This window comes from Phalacrocorax carbo, chromosome 2 (genome assembly GCF_963921805.1).
Source record: "Phalacrocorax carbo chromosome 2, bPhaCar2.1, whole genome shotgun sequence".
In the NCBI taxonomy this organism is placed as follows: Eukaryota; Metazoa; Chordata; class Aves; order Suliformes; family Phalacrocoracidae; genus Phalacrocorax; species Phalacrocorax carbo.
In genome coordinates, this window is record NC_087514.1 from 111,875,631 (window position 1) to 111,885,695 (window position 10,065).

Below are 10,065 nucleotides of genomic sequence, written 5' to 3' on the forward strand. Positions count from 1 at the left end.
TACCACATTCATGAAGTTGAAACACTGTTTAGTCTGATCCCTCCCCATTTTTAGATGCTGTTTATTCTAAAACTATTAGACTTACGATTTTAAAAATTGGTAGAGTCAATCAATCTAGTAGTCCTAAAAGGCCCAATCAGGCAATTAACTGCCTTTTAGTTCAATATATGCTTGCCAATCATATGACAAATGGTAGAGTTTCATGGTTATTTCACATATTATGGGCATAAAACATGCAGTGGCTAGAAATAGATGGCATTCAGTTCATGAACTTAGTATGAAATTATTAATATTCAGGTCAATTTATCAATCTCCACATTCATGTGGTTTTGATCTTGCCCTGCTTAAAATACTGATCAGACTTTTCTTATAGTACCACACAAGACATTTCCAAGTTAAATATTCTCAAATTGTATAGTAACTTTTTAAAATTGCCTTTTTTCCTGTTTGAATTCTTATAGCTCTTATCATGCGTGTGATAATTCATAACGTTGCACAACTGTTATATGACTGGCAAGAATGTAAGTGTGTAAGTTCTAAGTTTTAACAGAACAAGTTTTCTAAAGATGTTCTTTATACAGTAATTTTTGTGAAAATCATGGACCAATTTCTGAACACAGAAGCAAGCATAACGTTCGTTTTAGACTATCCAGCTAACCAAGTGAGGCAGCTATCAAAAACTTGTGATAAACAACGTAAAAATTAGTTTTATAATCACATTCCAATAGCAAGGAATCTTGGAAAAGGCACCGTTAAGGATGGTATACTATCGCACATCACTAGGTGGGTCTCAAGCATGTGTCTCCTCCTATGGCCAGATGCGCAACACAAGCTAAACGCATTTCAGCGGTGGTGACAGACCAAATCCAGTTTACTTTAAAGGTGAGTCTCACCAGGGAGGATCAACTATAGAAGTCTGTCTACGGTGAAATCTGATATCTTTATCAACATTTAATTGATTTAATTATATAATCATATTGCAATGCTAAACACTACCAAGTGTGAGTTGTATTCCTTTCTGTACACGTCAACTTTTAACTTCCAGTAAGAAGTACATGACCTAATACTTTTTCAATGCTGCATGGTGTAATATAGGATTTCCTCTGGCCTACAAAACCTTCCCTACTGCTGAGTTATGAAAACATTTTCTGTCCTGCTGGTCACCTGCATGCTTTCAATTCAGCTGTGGTACTCCTAGTAGCATCAGTTCTCCACAAAGTCAGAAGCTAGTTTTACAGATTTTTTTTTTTTTGTTGAGAGCTTTACTTCTTTTACCATAACACACATACAGTCTGAGTCCTGCATAAAGTCTGGAAAAGTCAGTGTTGTCAAAACCATTCCTGTTGTTCACAGATAACGGTCAGCACAAAAGATCTTAGCCTGCTGAGAAATAGAAATTATGTTCCTGAAAATCTCTCCTTCAAACTACTGGTAACGCAACAATAACTATGCTATCCTGACTGGGTTAGTTATGACCATTTCAGTATTTTACCATATTTTATTTCAATGTTTTGGTGTTGGTTTTTTTTTTTTTTAATATCCTAGTATTTGTTTACAAGACTCTTTCAGTTTCTCCTCCCAGAATTATTTTTTCCTCATATCTGTGAAAGTCTTACCTCCTAAAGTTGTAGTAAAATCTATTACAAAGATTACAATATAAAACTTTGCTGATCAAGCAATGGATGATTTTCTTCAAGTTTTCCAAACTACACTTAAGATCACTAGAACTAATTTGCTTTTGCAGTGCTCTTCAAAATACTCCAGCCTAAAGAAACTCAAACTATGCATATTATACACATGGTTTCAGTTTTAACTCATACACCTTGCAGAGAAGGATACTTTTGTTAGATTATTTCATTCCTCTATCCATTTTGACTGCAAGAGCTATAAAGATCAACCTTTGCAAGACAGAAAATACAGCAGATATAGGTTAACCTTCACTTAATTTTAAGAAAAACAGATGCCTTTCTACTAGAAAAGTTCAACACGTGCCAAACCAAGTTATCTAAAAAGATCAACTTTCCCAATAAGATCCAATGAAAAACTTTAAAGAGATACGACAGTAAAGCAGCTTCTCAAAATAAAAGTCAGGACCTTCTAAGGCTTTTGAATGATTCCAAAACCAAACATTCCATATCTCACTCTTTGGTTCTTGGGCAAAGAGGAATTGAGAAATTCTAGCATTTTGGTGAGCAGCTGCACTATAAAATTCTTCCTTTTAAGTGTAATTGTAAGCCCATCAGTAGAACTAATAGTTACATGCCCAAAGTCAGTGATTGACAGGGAGCCAGTTTCATCGCAGTATGCATACAGGCTTTCCTAGAATATTTTGTGGATCAGCTACTGGCCTCTTGAACACCATCAATCTCCAAATTATAACCTCCCTAGCTCTTTACACGGGAAACACCAGTTGGCAAAGCCTGCAATGGAATTCCTTAACAAAGCACAGAGGCATTAAAGATGTTAAAAGTGAGTATTTTCCCCTTGCAGCAGTAGAAGGGTAAAAAGTTGACATCGTGACTTAAGATCCAAGTTATTATCAAAACAAGATGTAAAGAAGAGGACTGAGACATAGCTTGGATTGAGATTTAGAATTTAACTCCTCTAAATCCAAAAGGCAGCAACAGCTCCTGCTCAACTGTTGTCACACAACCACACCTGAGACAAGTTCTTCCCAGAAAGAACCCTGCAACTGGAAAACCCACTTGGTTAACTTCACCCTTTTTAATATTTCTCAAACAAAAACACCTGTATTTTTTTACTTATTCGTTCTAAAAACAGTCCTTTATGTTACACTATACACAAACAAAATTAGTACTGATGCAAACCAAATTAATAATTCAGACTAGCAGCTTATTGTTCTTACCACAGTCTTCATTAAATAGGGAAAACCAATCAAGTACTATCATTTTATGCATTTCGAGTTACAGTGGGTATCTTCCTATGGGGTACTCCAACACATTGCAGACCACACTGAATTTCAGGATGACAGTTACATGTAGTCACCTTTTCTGCCTTACAAACAGTAACCGTTTAATAACATTTTAGAGGGTGAACTTGCTTAAAAGAAGCAGTTTGGGACATTTAGCCTAATGCATCTGCTCTTTAAATTCTGAATGACTATACTGGACTTCATAGAGAAGGAGCCCAGAGTGCAATGTTTTCTTTCTAGGTTAGGTTCTGTTTTCTTATATACCTTACTTCCAGTGCATATGATGAATCTCAACACTATCATGCCTGATCAGCAGTCAATAAAACACACACAACCTGGAGCATGAAGGAAAGATGCTTTAAGAAATCATACTCACACAGACCAGTGCTGTGGCACTGACTTCACAGTGTAAGCTATACTAATGTAAAACAAATTTCATATTTATTTTCAAATCAGTGACAGCTTCAAAAATGTAAATGCATAAAAAGAGAATTCAAGTTGCAATAAGGTGTACTGAGCTATCAGTCATGACCATACTGGACCAGTCACTGAAGCATTACAATGAACTCTTAATTTGGATAATGTTAAACGTAGATTTTGACCTTAGAGAAACCCGTTGTTAAAAGTGTATGATTTAAAGTGTTATTTCTTAAAATACAAGAGTTCTTAGGATTGGAGTGAAGTTTTTTTTAGGTGTTACACCTCAACAGTGGAATTAATTTAGGTGGTTGAATGCGTAAAAGCTTTATAATTCAGTGATATCATACCAAAATAGCTCTTCCACACAGTAACTATTTGAATTCAGTATCTGATTCTGCTTACTTTGATCTCCATGAGTAACAGTGACGGATGGCTAAGGATGAGCTTCTACCAGCCTTGCTTTGAGTAGAGCCTTCAGGTCCGTCTATTCAAACATCTTCCATGGCGTGACCTCACCAGCCAAGGGTGGGTTTTGTGACTGACACAGAATGCCTGCAGTGTCTGACACATTAACCTTGTTTTCCTGACCATATAGTTTATTTTACTTTCAGGTCTGAAATAAATACCACTGGACAAAGTGTTGCTGGAATTAACTACTTCCATACTAAAACCCTTTCAGGAAACAGCACAGCTACACCAACAGGATTACACTGCTACAGCCCTGAAATGACATATTAGCTTTACTCTGCACTGTCTGATGTGCTTCAGTGGGAGTACTAGCAAAGAGGACTATACCACACATAGATGGCTTTTAACGTTCCTCACAGAAGTTTCATGTCTGGAAGACTTCCATGCTTACTGCACTCTGTTTAATGTTGACGGGAACATTTCTGCCTACCTATATGCGGGTGCTTCATATAAGCATTCTCAGACTGCTGGAGACAAGGATCGGAGTTAAAGATCAAGACTAAGAGTGGCAGATCAGGGTATTAAGTTAGCATTTCAGAGAGTAAAGTGAAACAGGTACCGAGGCCTGAATACACAGTTGATCCCTGCTACCTACTAAGCACAGGTGCCAAGCTCCTTTGCAAAATCACATTTTCCATAATTTGCAGAAATACTTGTTTGGTCATACAGTGTAATTACATGCCTTTTTTTCATGAAACCTTGTGGGCCACTGCACCAGATGTTCCCACACTCTTGTGTCAAATGATGTAGTAAACTTACTGTTACAGAGAAAAATACAATACATTAAATGAACTGTACTGGTAGGAATTCAATGTATACTGTAATTGCTTGAACTAAGGAGCCAATATCACAAAATAAGCATAATCAATTCCACTAAAGTAATGACTGCAGAGTTACTACGCAACCAACTCTCTTTACATCTCTTGTTTGTGCTACCTTCTTTGCATTCTTGGCTCCTCTCCATATTACCATTATAAACTGATTACAGCATAGCTTGTTTTGCATTCTCTATAGTAACTGTCTTTTTCATTACATTTCCTCTCTTTATGTTGTCTAACCTCGCCCACACACCTCTTTCTTCATTCTCCCCCCCTATGCACAGCTTGGAGGCTTGAGTGTTACCAAACTATTGCCCCAAAGGTGCCAGGAATTTTGACAGACACAAAATTAATCCTCAATAGAACATTAGTAGTAAAGACTAAGCCACCCTCTAGGCAAAGGCAATCAATTCTCTCATCGTGTCATTCTAAGGCAGTGTTACTTAGCTTATACATTTCTTTCCAACTTGCTCCCAGCTCCCAAATCCACCACTGTATTTCTGTTTTGGGCTGGGGTTTTTTTCTGTAGAATTTCAGAATTTTTTTTTGCTGCTGTGTAGAGCTCCTCAGACTCAGCAGTCTAAGCCTAACCTGATGGTTGTGGGTTATACATCTACCAAAAAGATTCAACCAGCAGCCATGCCCACCAACAAATCCTTGGTTGGTAGGTGCTTCCTCTGACTCAGAATAGTTAAGAAAACATGGCAAGAAGCGAAACAGGATTTAATAACTCCCTGGTCTGTCCGCAAGGCACATTTGCTATAGTTGTGACTCTCAGTTCTTTATATCCACAAGGACTAGGAATAATTTCAGATTCTGAAGACAGTAAGACTTACCAAAAACATTTTAGAATTACACTGAGAGCTGATTTTAAGTACTGCAACAGGCTAACAATGTATAACCATTTCTTCCTTACTTAGGAATTTATAAAATTTAAAACATTTTGCAGAACATCAGCGGATGTACAGTATTATACCAATTGTTCCATGTTCTTGATTCCTCCCATCAGTTCTTCAGAAGATAGGAAGGAGACTTAAAACCGTTGTCCCATAATTGCGTGTGTGATGTGGGCAGGCTATAATATGTTCACAAGAATGCTGTCACTAGCCTACCAAACTACCTCGTTCACTCAAAATAGATTTCAATTTAGATGCAAAGTAATTTCAATAGCTTGGAGCCACTAGAAGTTTACTGGAAGCTGGCTGTAAGCTCTGTCTAGGGGGTGGGGATTTCCCAGAACACACCAGGCACATGATCAGCAACTTGTTCCCAGGACCACTGTATCTTTATAGCACTTGCTAGGTTGGCAAAATAAACAGATCTAATCACAATGTTCCGAGATTTTTCTCCTACAACTATTTCTTCTTCAATTGTGAAACTGCAGGGGAAATAATGCTGTTGGCAATAATCCAAAATGCAGTTGACTAAAAACTTTTTACATAAGAAGACACCGTACCTACATTATTCTTTGATACCAGAGACTGCCATACATTAGTTTCCAAGACAGCACCATCCTTTGCCTCAGCAATTATTTTCTTCCAAGTCAGATGCACTTGAAGTTTAACAGGAGTAAAAGCTCATCTTAGACAGAACACCGCTGTTCAGGGTAATCCCTTAGAAAAAGCATATGCAGCGATATCAGTGCATAACTTAACTGAGGTTAAGAACACAACTGTTCTTATGAAGTCAGCGTGAATACAGAAGACACACGGACCACAAGCGGTTTCCAATAATGCTATTTAACAGCCTTGCATTCCTCCTTGGTTGCTTTTAGTCAGCACTCCCTTATCCTCACAGCCACATCTCTCCCTGCCACCCTCCCCCACTTTGTTTCCGGCCCCCCCCATAGCCTACTATTTCTAAGGATTATTTATGTAAAGAGTACATGCCCACAGGTGACACATAACAAATGCACAGTTGGCAAACATTCTAGCTTTCTCTTTCATGGATAAAGATCCTCTCTTTAAGGTCCACTAAAAAAAAATATTAGATTATTTCAACATTGCCAAAGATCGTGCAAGTCAAAATACTGACTTCGCCATAAAATGGTTATAATTTTTTCCCTTCCTCAAATTCAGAGGAACATACCAAAGCAAAGACTGAGATCAAGGAATTTGCAAGAGTAAAGGCATACATTGACTATTTCATATCACAGCTTATTTAACCCCACAGATGACCTCTCACGCAGTGGACTGAAGGCTTTGCCCGAACTTTTTGTGCAACAGTATGTCAAATTTTCCCATTCTTACAGAAAAGTAAAAAAAGGGGTAAATATCACTAGCAATCCCTGTAACTTCTACCATTTGGAGGCTTCCACAAAAAATGTTTGACAAGCTGCCTCACAAGCACAGACTAAAGGGTTTAAACCTACATCAGAGATTTACGCATCACATAGTTGTTCTTCATTCTGTTGAGAATGCTCACAATTTCCCAAAATTTAGTGTTGAGGTACGTGCTATTAGATGCATAAGTCAATGGAAAAAAACAACAGATTTTTACATAAGAATCTGGTTATAAACACTCTTAATTATACTGAAAACTAACAGTATGCCAGTATCTCCTCCCAGTCCATGCAGCCCCTCTGTCAGGAGCTCCTCTCTTTTCAGTTTAACTTTTATTGGAAAAGACTAAGAACAACCAATGGCTTTTTGTGCAGACCTTTCCATGACCTTTCTCCAGACATCATCTATCTCCAGACATTGAAATGCCAGCAGAGGTATGCATCGCTTCCACTCATGGAAGCGTAATGGTTTGCACTGCAGAATGCAAAGTCTCTTTCCAAGGAGAACTGGAAATGCAAGCTTGAAACGAGATGTTAGGGTCATTTTGCGTCTGAAAATAAACATTTTGGCAGTCTCTCTACTAGGACAACTGAGTGATGCTACAAAGCAGACACACAGATCACACACTGAAATGTCTCTCCAGGTGACTCTTGGGATACGTGTGGCCCACTTACCATCTTCATTTATAAGGAGACTCAACTAAGGGGAAGGAGCTGAAGCTGTCAGCTTCCACGTAAGAGAAATCCGAAAGTAAACACCAAATTATTTACCTAACCAAATACGTGAGCACTGAAAGGCTCTTTTATTTAGAGAACTTAATAGGCATACTTTGTACCTCTTCCTTTTGTTGCAGGCAAGCACAAGCCATAGTTAGCAGCAACGCCTTTTAGCGCGTACCACTAGAAAAAAGCACAGCGCAGGAAAGGGAGCAGCAATTAAACGTTACAGAAACGCTGCTCTTACTCATCCTGGGGCTGCAACACGCACAGGGGCGCGGAGTCTCCGGCTCCCGCATGCTGCCACAGCGGTAGCCACCGCCGCCGCTCCGCCCAGAGCCCGGCCCGGGCAGGCTCGGCCGGGGGCTGCGAGCCCCGGGGCCTTCCCCGCCGCCCCGAGGCGCGGCCCCTTTGTTCGGGGCGAGGGCGCCGCCGCGCTCCGCCCGCCGCAGGTGCGGCGCTGGCCGCGGTCACTCCGCGCCCGGAGGACGGGGACGCCGCACCTGCCACACGACGCCGCAACAGGAGGCGGCCGGACCCCGCCGGCGCCCACACGGGGGGCTCGGCCGCCCCCTCCCCGCCCGCTCAGCGACCAGGAGGGCGGGCGGCGGGCCTGTGGCGGGCGGCCCCCAAGGTGGGCGGCCGTAACCTTCAGGGAGCGGCCGGCAGCCGGGCCCCTGAGGGAGGCTCCGGGCCCCGCCCGCCGCCGCCGCGCCTGCCTCTCCCCGCAGCCCGGGTCGGGGCCGGCAGGCACAAACTGCCGGCGGGGCCCGGCGGGGCCCGGCGGGGCGGCAGCCGCCCGCCAGCACCTAGCTCCGGGCGGGGGGGGGCCACGAGGAGCCCCCTCCCTCCCGCCAGCGCCCCCCGCGCCGGAACGCTTCCCCAGCGGCGAACGGGGAGGGGTCCCTGCGCTCCGCAGCCCCGGCGGCTCCTCGCGGCTCCTCACGTCCCCTCATGTCCCCTCATGTCCCGTCCCGTCCCCCGCGCTGCCCCCGACTCACCTGCGGCGGCGGCGGCTGGCGCGGCGCTGCCCGCTGGAGGAGCGAGCGGGGCGGGGCGGGGCGGGGCGGGCGAGCGGAGCCCTGGCACCGCCCCCGCGCGCGGCCCACGGCGGAGGACGGGGCCGCACCCAGTGACGCTCCTGCCTCTGCAGCGCCTGCCGGCCCCGCCCTCCTGCCCGCGCGCGGACGGGGTGGGGGGAGAGTTAGGAGGAGGAGTCAGGCACCGGGAGGCGCACGCGCTGTGTGCCCGCGGCCGCCGCGCGCGGCGGAGGTTGGGCTGGGGGGAGAGGGGCGGGCGCGCGCGGCTCGGTACGGGCCAGGCCGCCGGTGTGCGCGGGCTGAACCCGCGTCCGGAAGGAGGCGGGGCCGGCGGGAGGCAGCCGCTTCCGGCAGGGCGCGTGCGCCCCGCCCAGGTGTGGCGGTGGCGGCGGGTAACGGCTGGGGCACAGGGTTGCCCTCCCGCCTCGGAGCCGACCCCCCGAGAGCAGCTCGGGGACTGCTCCCGGCGGCAGCTGCTCTCCCAAGGCGGGAGGGGGCCCCTGCCGAGGTCAGCCCGGTTTGTGGGCGGTGCCCCGCCCATCCCCGCGGCGCGTTCACCCGGGAGCCGAACGGTGGCGGAGCGCCCGCTTCTCCGCCTTCGGTTCAGCCGAGTGTTTTAAGTAAGACGGCAGACAAACAGCGTAGTTTCGTGTCCCCCTCCCCCAGCTAATCCCCGATCTGGCGAAGAGATGAGGTATGCTCTGCCGTGGTAAGGAGATAAGTTCCTGACATCTGTCCCTCGATTTATAAACACAATTATTTTTAGTGGTGAAAGCAGAGCATGAGCTTTCCTCAGGGGACAAGTACAAGCCGAGGAAACGTTTAATATACTGAGTTTAAGAAAAATTATCACTGGCAGAAGGGATCATGAAGCACTGAGATTGTTGCGGGATTTCTTTTTTTTTTATGGAGTCATGGACCACTCCATGCATGAAGGGTTTTATAGATGCTGAAAAAAACGGGGAGATAGGAGAGGAGGGCTTCCATGTTAACAGCACTAACTCAAATAATAATAGTGATGCCTTAATAACTGTATCTTTCACTGTTCAATCATTGACTTAAATGGGAGCTTTGTGTAAACACAGCGTGATTTAAACTCATAATGTAAGTGATGCAGTGGAACCTAAGCATAACAGAGAAATCGACTGCTCAGTATGTGTTTTTTATCAGGCTGTAACCGTTCAGGGGCAACACAAATTGTTTTGCCCCCTCTCCTCCTCCTCACAACTACTTGGCTGAAAGTAGTTTCTAAGTTTGGAAATTCCAGTTTTTATCACCTCAGCTGGAAATCTTCGCATCACATGGCCATTGCACTCTATTTGCAAAGCAGGAAGACTTTAAGATCTTCTTTGCTGCTCTCTGTGCTCAGTTTTCTGCAGTTTAGGATGT